This window comes from Lipotes vexillifer, unplaced genomic scaffold (genome assembly GCF_000442215.2).
Source record: "Lipotes vexillifer unplaced genomic scaffold, Lipotes_vexillifer_v1.1 scaffold54, whole genome shotgun sequence".
NCBI classification, from domain to species: Eukaryota; Metazoa; Chordata; class Mammalia; order Artiodactyla; family Lipotidae; genus Lipotes; species Lipotes vexillifer.
The window spans coordinates 2,594,001-2,604,334 of NW_006789324.1; positions in this window are offsets into that span (position 1 = coordinate 2,594,001).

The following is a 10,334-nucleotide window of genomic DNA, read 5'->3' on the forward strand; positions in this document are numbered from 1 at the left end:
ATAAACTATTCAATAAACGATGTTGGAAAAAAAATGACTAGAGTTATTATGACTGCATAACAAACTGCCCCAAAACTTAGTGACCTAAAACTGTGACGTTTATAGTGTTCACAGATTCTGAGGGTCAGGATGTCTGAAAAGGCTCAGCTGGGGACGCCTGACATGGGATGTCTTATGAAATTGTAATCAGATATTAGCTCGGGCTGTCGTTATCTGAAGGCTTGACCAAGGCTGGAGAATCCACTTCTGAGATGGCTGGCTCACACTACTGGCAAATTGGTGTTGGATATTTTCTGATACCTTTAGTTCCTCTTCACGTAAGGGTCCTCATAGCATGGTGGCTTGTTTCCCTCCGAGTGAGGAATTAGAGGATTCCAAGGTGCAAGATGCAATGCTAAGTTTTATGACCTAGTCTCAGAAGGCACATGCTGTCGTGAGCATCATATTCTCTTGGTCAGTTACAAAAATCCACCCAGTTCCACTTTGCTATGAAGGACTGTCAACGTCACATTGTAAGAAGAGAATGTGGGGTGGGATCTATATCGATATGGCATTCTTTGGAACATATAAAGTGTCACAGGTAGACATTTGGATAGGCAACTTTTGTGTATTTGTAGCTCATATTAAGATAAATACCAAATGTTTTCTAATATAAGTGAATCCATAAATATAGGAAGAAAATGTGGGAAAGAGAATTTCTTTGCAACCTGAGAATTAATCTAACATTATTTAAAATTCATTAAAACTAATAAAATTAAAAGTTGAATTCCTCAGTTTCAATAACCACATTTCAAGGGTCCAATAGCCACATGCAGCTGAGATGAGGAAGATGAGGAAGGAGTGAAAGGGGGATGAATGGGCCAAGGACCGCAAAGTGGGGTGAGAAGCATATGGCGCCACTGGGGCTGTAAGGAATTTACAGTGGCAGGATCAGATTTACATATTGTCAGGATCGCTTTGGCTGTAGGATAGGGAAATGGATGGGAGGGAGGCAAAGGAGACCAGGCAAAAGGTAAAGAGTAGGAAGATGGTATCTGGCCTGGAGCCAGCTGTGGCTCCCCAGTGTCCACAGGTGAAACCACCCTTCTAGAATTGGGTTCAGTTCTAGGGGGGCCACTTCCAGAAACCTGCAGCAAACTTGAGACTTTAGAAATGAGCCAGAGCATAACAAGATAGTGAAGGAGTTCAAGACCAAGTGAAGGGGATGACTCAAAGCACCCAGGCAATTTAACTTGGGAGTCTCAGAAACCAGACATCATCATAGCGGCCCTCACTCTGAGTGAAGCAACTGCCAGGTCACAGAGGTCAGACTGTCCCTGGAGAAGCCAGCAGGTTCCCAGGCCAAGGAGAGGAGGTTGAGGTTTCTGGGCTTTCCCGAGGAGTGAACAAGATCTCTTTCTTTTGAAGTAGCTCAGATTCTTTTTTCCCCTCCCTTCTTTTTGTAAAGCCATCCATCATTTGAGTCACTTGAGAATAAAACTGTTTTCCTCGAGAAGATTTCTGTGGGCGCCCGCGTAGGCGTTGGGACGGCTGCTGTCAGGGAACGGGAGAACATATGGTGGTCTGTTGTGAATGCGATCTGTTTTTTGTGTTGTTGTTAAACTTCCTCTCGTTAGCACTGGGCCTGTTATGTAAGAGCTTGAGGGTCCATATGGTTTGTTGCATAAGATGCCAAAGAGGAACACAGTTTTCTGTTGCACTGCAGCTAGTCCAATTGTGAGTTTGGGAAACATGTGGCCACAGCATCATATCTGAGTAATGAAGTCAAGTAGCCCTGGATTTGAACCTCAGTTCTACCACTCGTTAGCTGTGTGATCTTGGGTAAGTAACCTAATCTCTCTGAGATTTGAACTCTCCGAGATTTTATTTCCTCCTGTGTAAAATGGTGAAAACAGTACCAACTTCACAGAGTTGTTAAGAGGATTCAGAATTAATAATACTAACTACAATTCACTGAGTAAATAAAATTTTTAGTGTTGCATGCTTTATAAATATTCTTTCTTTTAAACCTCATAGAAGCCCTTGGAAATGGCTTTTATTATCTTTATGTTTCAGATGCAGAAACTGAGAAGAAAAGTGATGGAATGGCTTCCCTCACCTAATAAGAAGCCACGGAGCTAAGATTCAAATGTATGTTCCTGTACAGATGAGCCATCAAACCTGGGCTTCTTTGCCTCCAGTGCTGGTGAAATACAAGGCATATATCGGGTGCAGTAAATGTGACCCTGGACTATAAGCTCCCTGAGGCCAAGGCATTTGGACAATTTTATTCACTACTGAGTTCTCACATTGAAAGCGGTGCCTTGTGCAGAGGAGGCAGCCAGTAATCATTTTCAGACTAAATAAATGGATTTTGCATTCATGGCAGGGTTGCCAGCTCTGCCATTTACTAGCTGTGACTGCAGGCAAGTTACTGAGCTGGATCGTGTTTCCACGGTTTTCTCCTCTGTATATTGCGGTCAATGGTGATTCCCTCCCAATAACTGCTCCATTACCTACCTTCCTCCAGCTTTATGAACCCTCTGTCCCAGGCTTACTTGTTTGTACTCTACACTACTCAAAACAGAACAAAATCCAAAACACACAACTACAACAACAAACGGACCTGTGCTTTCTAGAGCCCCGTAAGACATTGTCCTTAGTGATGCAAATATATGCCAAGATTAATGTGTTATCTTCATCAGAGGGCTTTGCACTTCAGGAAGTGCCTTCTGGAAACATGGTAATGTAATCCATGCATAATTGCCTACTAGTAGAATTATAGCCAAACTATAGGCAGTTCATACCACTTGAGAATAAAACTGTATTACCTTGGCTCAGTGGAAACAAAGATGTGATCAACTAATGATAGCTGCACAGTGGTGCAAGGGGTTGTGGAGGCTTGATTGCCATCTTGGGCTAAACCGATCTTCCTATGTTTTACAGCTGGGGAAACTGAGGCCCCGGCAAGGAAGAATGACTTCTTTAAAATCAAATAGCTAATAGGTATCAGAAGCAGCATTTGATTCCTGGTTGGTCTGATTCAGAGTCCAGTGCTCTTGCCCTAATTTTCTGACCTTTTCTTGGACCTTTTTGCAGCTTCAAGACAAAGCTTCTCCCCCTCCCCCACCCCCACCCCCCCAAAAAAAGAAAAGAAGAGAAAAAGAAAAGGGAAAGGGGACATCTATGGAGCATCTTCCCTGGGCTGGGAACTCTCTGTGAGACACTTTACAAACAAAAGACACTTCCCTTGATCCTCATTATAGCCTTATGAGGTGGGCAGCATTACCTCCATTTTACAGATGAGGAAACAGGGTCTCAGCACCATGATGAAATTCACCTAAGACCCCAGAGCTGGAGAGAGAAGCCTGTATCCTCCTCCCCACCCCCACTGAGGATTTGAACCCATACTCCAGGGCTAAATAGTCTTCCAACCCACAGATTCAGGACTTAGGCATCCCTGCCCTCTCACCTGCAGCAGCTGTGAAGCCTTGGGCAGGGGACATAACTTCTCTGGGCCTTAGTTTTTTCATTCTTAACTGAGAACAATCAGCATACATTCCTCAAAGAACGTTGTGAGGATTAAAGAAACTCAAGTACGTAAAAATGAATACAAAGCGTGGCTCCTTGTAAGTGCTTCTTCAATGTTAGTTCAAAACAAAAAAATCCAGCACGTGCAGCTTCTCTGTAATCCCCGGAGAAGGCAGAGGAGCTGGTATGGCCCACACAGGGCCCAGGGAAGCTACAGCCCGACAGGCCTGCCGGCGCCTTCCTCCTTCGAGCAGGTTTTGGCACCCGGCCCAGGACTGAGAAGTCCTCATTCCTCTCTCCTGTCAACTCAGCAGAACAGGCTGTTTCAAGAGAAGGTGGTTCCCCCTGAGAAAATGTTCTTGCACGCCCTGGAGGCTCTTGCCCTGCACGTCGTCCCAGCGATCAGCCGGGACAGGGCCTGGACCCCACCCTGCACAACCACCATTCTTTTCCAAGCCCGCATCCTGACGAGTCATAAAAGGCAGTGTACTCTCTGAGCAGCTGTTGTCTTAGAGCACGGTCCCCTTTGGCCTGTGATGACATTTCACCACCTTCATCTCTCTGGGCCTCAGTTTCACACCCTTGAATATGGGCTGGTAATGTCTGGTCAACTATTGGGAAGGGAGTCTGGGAGAGACCTCTGGAGACAGGGGCTCCCCTACCTCACTGTCCATGCCTTTCTCAAATGTCTGCATCTGACCTCTGACCTCTGTCCCCTCCACCCCTACCTCGCTGGCCAAGGTCACTATTGGAAGTCCAAATGACTCTTGACCTCTCAGCAGCAGAGGGAGCACTCTCCTTGCCAGCTCCTTGCCACCCTGTTCTTTTGACTTTTTTTTGTTTGTTTTGTTTTTTTGCGGTACGTGGGCCTCTCACTGTTGTGGCCTCTCCCGTTGCAGAGCACAGGCTCCGGATGCGCAGGCTCAGCGGCCATGGCTCACGGGCCCAGCCGCCCCACAGCATGTGAGATCTTCCCGGACCGGGGCACGAACCCGCGCCCCCCGCATCGGCAGGCGGACTCTCAACCACTGCGCCACCAGGGAAGCCCTCACCCTGTTTTCTTGATTTGCCTCTTCCCTCTCTGGCCACTCCTTCTGATTCTCCTCTAAGGGTTCTTCCCCTGCTCCAGTCCTTACATGTTGCAATTTCTCCAAGATTCAGTCCCCAATCTCTTTTCTCCGCACTCCACACACCCTCAGTGTGCCCTCACCCCTGGTTTCAGGTCCAATCCTGGTATTTAGGACACAGCACTCAGCCTCTATCCTGGAGGCCTCTCCTGCCCCCAGACCATCTCTCCAGCTTCCTTCTGGGCCTCCCAGCTGTCTGACAGCCACCTCAAACTCAACCTGCCCCACACTCCACTTGTAGATTCCTCATCTTCACCTCCCAGCCATCCACCCTGTGACCCGAATCTCAGGGAAATGCACCACCATCCATTCATTAAACGTGCAAGGAGCAGCTTCAGGGAGCCAGGCACTGCTGCGGGTGCAAACAGGACAGCAGGGAACAGAACAAAGTCCCTGCTCTCATGGCATTTATGTTCCGTCTACCAAGATGTCCAATGACCTGGGACTCGTTGCAACCATCTTCACCATCCATATGTAACTGGACACCAAGACTTGTCAGTTCTGCTTTCGTAATATCACTTGGATTGGTCCCCTTCTTTCCAGCCATTCTTACTGCCATGACTTAGTTCAGGCAACTGCTTCTGACATGGTCTACCAGCCTCGAGTCTTGCCCTTCTAATCCACTTGACATTTGCAGCCAGTGTGTTTTAGAAACACAAATCGGGTTACGGTCCTCTTTTGCTCAAAGCCTCCCATGGCCCCTTTCCACCACCTTAAGGATGAAGTCCACTTAGGTGGCTAGATATATATCAGTCAGTTAGGGGTCTACCAGAGAAAGAGAGCCAGGGGAGATTAGGAGTCTGTCTATCTCCCTACCTCTAATTATCATCTCGAGATTTATTTCAAGGAATTGGCTTCTGCAGTTGTGGAGCCTGGCTAAGCAAGTCCCAGAGGTGTAGGTCAGGCTGAAGGCTGGAAACTCTCAGGTAGGAGCTGACACTGCAGTCCACAGGTAGAATTCCTTCCTTCTCAGGGAAACCTCAGTTTTGTTCTTAAGGCCTGTCAATGGATTAGATGAGGGCCACCCAGATTATTAAGGATAATCTTTACTTAAAGTCAACTGATGGTAGATGTTACCCATATCTACAAAATACGCTCACAGTGACACCCAGATTAGTGTTTGATTGAATAACTGGGAACTACAGCCTGGCCAAGTCGACACAGAAAATGAAGGATCACTACATGATACTCTTGGACCTGCTCCATCTTTGTCCTCACCTCTTTTCTTCCCTCTGTCCCTACCTCACACTCTAGTCTCGGTCACCCCATGCCCTGTGCCAGCTGGCCTCCTGCCACCTGTCCCTGAGCAGGTCAGGAATCTTACCCACCCCTTTCCTAGATGATTCTTATTTGTCTTTAAAACCACCCAGGTGCTGCCTTCTCAGGAAGTCTTCCCTGCCTCCATCCCTGTCCAAGCCCTCTGAGCTAAGCACACTGCCTCTGAGTTTGCAAAAACCCCACTATTCCCAAGAGATGGAGACTGCCTGTTGGCTGCATGGTCTGCACCCCCACCCCCAGCATGGGAACAGCTCTGGGACAAGAACTGAGTAACTGTCATTTTCTATCGCATCACTCTGTGAAGTCCCCACATTGCACAAATCCCAGTCAGCAATTATCTTTTTTATTTACTTGTGTATAAGTACCCCCCGACACCCAAAATTAGAATATAAGCTCCATGGACATGGGAAATCATGCCTGTCTTATTCCGTGCAGTATCCCTAGGACCTACCTGTGCCTGGCACATAGTACATGCTCAATAAGTATTTTCTGAGTGAATGAATTAATATTTGTTTGAATGCATTGAACAATAAATACTTAAGTTCTAGGCACTATTTGGGGGGCTGGAAACATTATAATCCACAAGAAGGGCAGGGGTCTGCTCTCATGGTGCTTATATTCCAAGGAGGGGAGGCAGACAGCAACAAAGTAAATGTAAATAATCAGGCTAGGGGAAACGAAAATGTAATATGACTGAATGAATAAGTGGAGGGACGGATGAATGAATAAATGAATGAATGGCTGGGAAAAAATATAAATATATCTGGCTTCCTCTAGGGGAAGTACCACATTGGGAGAGGGGTGGGAAATAGTGGAATGGGCACTGGGTTTGGAGTAGAAATTAGAACGGTCTGACTCAGTTCTTTGCTGGTGGTACGTGTCTGAATAAATAACCTAGCCCCTTATACCTAGGTTCCCAATTTGGGATAAAGAGGTTTCAGGCATTGCTTTGTCTCTCTCACAGAGCTATCATATCACTTGAGAGAGCAACCATAAGTGAATTTAGTAACTCTGAAACTCTGTACAAAAGTTAGGGGTCATTGTTGTTGATATTGTAATTGTTGCAAACGGAGCCCTTGAGTTCTGCAAGTTAATTGTATTGTTTAGTTTGACAGAGGCAGAAAGGAATTTTGGCATGAGACATGTGGGTTTCAGTTCCATTTCAGCCACAGAATGGTGAGCCATGTGACCTTGAACATGAATTATTTCACCTCTCTGGGTCTCGCTTTCCTGACCTGTGAAAATGGGGAGAACATTTAGAGCCATCTCAGAAGGATGTTGCCAGGTTTAAACGACAGTCCATTCCAAGCGCTTGGCACTAGGTTGAGCCCATATGAATGGCTCAGCTAATGTTAGCTATTAATAGGCATTCTGTCAATCACTGGTGGCTGTTCATAAATGGAGCCATTCATGGTTCAATTTCTCAAGTCTCACATTTCTGCCAGGGAACTTCCCGAATTCTTTATGCACCAACACCTGTGATTATGCAAAACTCCGTTTAAAACCACAGTCAGCATTCATATCCAGAACATAAACAAACGGAGAATTTGATGTTCAGTACACTCCCTCCCAACTTTCCAAAAAGTATTTTCTGGAACATAGAGAGAGATGCACTCTCCATTTCTGTAGAAAACAAGTGTTCCTGGTTTTATGATTCTATAACCCTAAACTGTTGTGTTTTTTCATGTAAGGTATTTTAGAATTCCCATAAAGGAGCGCTTGTCGAGAGAAAACACAGCTGGTGCCCAATTAGAGAGGTGATCAGGACCAGTCGACCGGCGGACTCTTAATTAAGCTGGACCCCAAGCTGCAGGAGGGATGGCGGCTGGGAAACTGAGGTGGCCCCACATGCTCACGCAAAGGCAGTGAGTGGGGAAGGCAGAAGGTTTTCTTCAGGAGGCAAAGAGTTGGTCATTTCAGTGACCCCTGAATTTAAGATTTATGGCTGGCTCTGCAGAGGCTGACACCTGATTTTGGCTCACTCCTTTCCAGGAGAAGCCTCAAGAGTCTTCAAGTTCTATTTAGGCATCAGCTCCTGTCTTCTTTGTCATCACAGACCCTTGGGAAATTTCCAGAAGGGGAAGAGAGATAATCAGCTTCAGGAAGGCCTCCACTGACGTCCTGTCTGTGCTCCTCTCCTGCATGGCCATCTTCAGACAACTGCTATCTTCCTTACCAACCCAACACCCACACCCCAGTCTCTCCCATTCTAGCCCATGGCTGCCGCCTTCTCTGCCCCTCTTCCCACTATGCCCTCTAGAGCCCCTATATGCACCAAATGTATGCCATTCAAAACCTGGCCGCTCTGTATGCCTCATCTCCGGACCTTTAAGTGGAACATGTACCAATCACTCTCTCTCTGGAGATGCTTTGCTTTTCCATATCCCACATACCTCAGGGCCAAGAGGCAGGATCAAGTTTCTTGTCTCCCAGCGCTACTTAAGTCATAATCCTCTGCCCTCTGTCACACACACACACACACACACACACACACACACACACACCTACACCTGCTCCCAGGCATTTGGTAGCCATGTTTGAAAAGAGATGTTGTACTTGCTGTGCCCTGAATATTTGCTCTGTGTCTATTTGTGAGGCAGTAGCAAGTGTGGTCTTGGGACCCGCAGCCTGAGGATCACCTGGTATCTTCTTAGAAATGAAAAATCTCAGGCCCCACCCCAGACCCCTAGGGGAGGGTCCCAACACTCTGTTTAATGAGCCCTGGGAGATTCTGATGCTCACCCATATTGGAGACCCACTCATGTAGCAGTTAAGTGTAGGGGCTCTAAAGCCAGTTTGCCTGAGTTCAAATCCCACTTCTGACACATTAGTACATAACCTTGGCCAAGTTATGTAGCTCCACCTGTGCTGGGAATAAAAATGATACCTCTGTGTAGGGTGTCATGAGAGAATTGAAGCAGCTATACATATAAAGCAGTTAGGACAGTGTGTGACATATAATAAGCTCTCATGAACTGTTAACTTTTATTATCGTTACCATTGAATGGAACTCTTAATAGACTCCTGGTTGTTGGATGTTTGCATCTCAAATCCTCCCGCTTGTCATCATCTATGACTTTTCAGTGATTCTTCAGCTTTCTACTGGAGAGGGGAGTGGGCTTCCACACAGACCTTTTTTGAGGTCTTATATTTATATATCTATGTTTGATTATTAAAAAGTCATTATTTCCAAACCTCATCTCCTGGTGAAATGTACAGCCCAGGGAGCTGCAATATACTTAATCAGTGGCTTGTTATAACCTTCCCTGGACTCCCATTCTCCCCAGGGAATGGAAGCACTGCTCCATCTGTCAGAAACTTGACCTCCTCAGCTCTGGGGACCTTCACCTTTATGCCACTCCAGCTACCCACACACAAAGCCACACCTGGCTTTTATCTTGGCTGGCTATTGCTCCACCCCTGAAATCTCAAACAGCAGGGTCCCATTCTCTGACCCCTCCCCCTTATCTTTCCAGAGCTCTCTCACCAACACTGGCCTTTTGACCTCCTCCTGAATTCCAGGCTCTGGAGGCCTCCCTCCTTCCCTTCCCAGACTTTCAGATCTTAGTCTCACTGTGTCTATTCTTCTGATACATTGACAGATGGACATGTAGCGTGAGCAAGAAATAAATTTTTTGTATCTGTCAGCCACTTAGAATGGTTCTTGTGTGTTGTTGTGGTTTTTTTAAATTTCTGCAGCATGACCTGGGTCATCCTTACTTAGGCACCTGCCTCCTGGGTGAATGTGAAGATGAAAGGAAGGCATGTAAGTAGGGCACCAGGCCCAGTTCCTGGCCTGTAATAATTGTTCCAGGAATATTAGCTATTACTCTTATCCACCCCCCTCCCCAAATCATAGACTCCATGGCACTACCTTGCAATGTGTCTGCAGATCCCCAATCAAGTCAGTCTCCCTTCTGTTCAATAGCAATTCCAAACTTCATCCTTTATCGTCTCACCAAACCCACAGCCTTCATAGAGAAAATAGAAGCGATCAGGTGGGTACTTTCTCAATGACTTTTCTCCAAATCTGCAAGTTTCAATATCATTGAAATTGAAGAGACAGTTGGGTTCTATGTCCTGACTGCAGGAACTGGAGGGCAGAAGTAGAAGTGACTTCTAAGACTGGGAAAGGTTGGATGTTTACTCATTCATTTATTCACCCATCCATTATAAATAACTAGTGAGAAGGGATCTGGGGCTTGGAGAGACATGACTTGAAGATGAGGGAAGATTGAGACCTAAAGGGACAGCCAGAACAGACCTATTTTTCTTTCCCAAATTGGCACTCTCTGTGCCGTCTCTTGCCTGCCTCGCCTACCCAGGTGCATCCAGTGGCCAAAGGTGGGAAGTGGGAGACTGGACTGAAGCTCATGAATCAGGTCATCCTGCCACTATCCTGGGCATATGGAGGAAAGA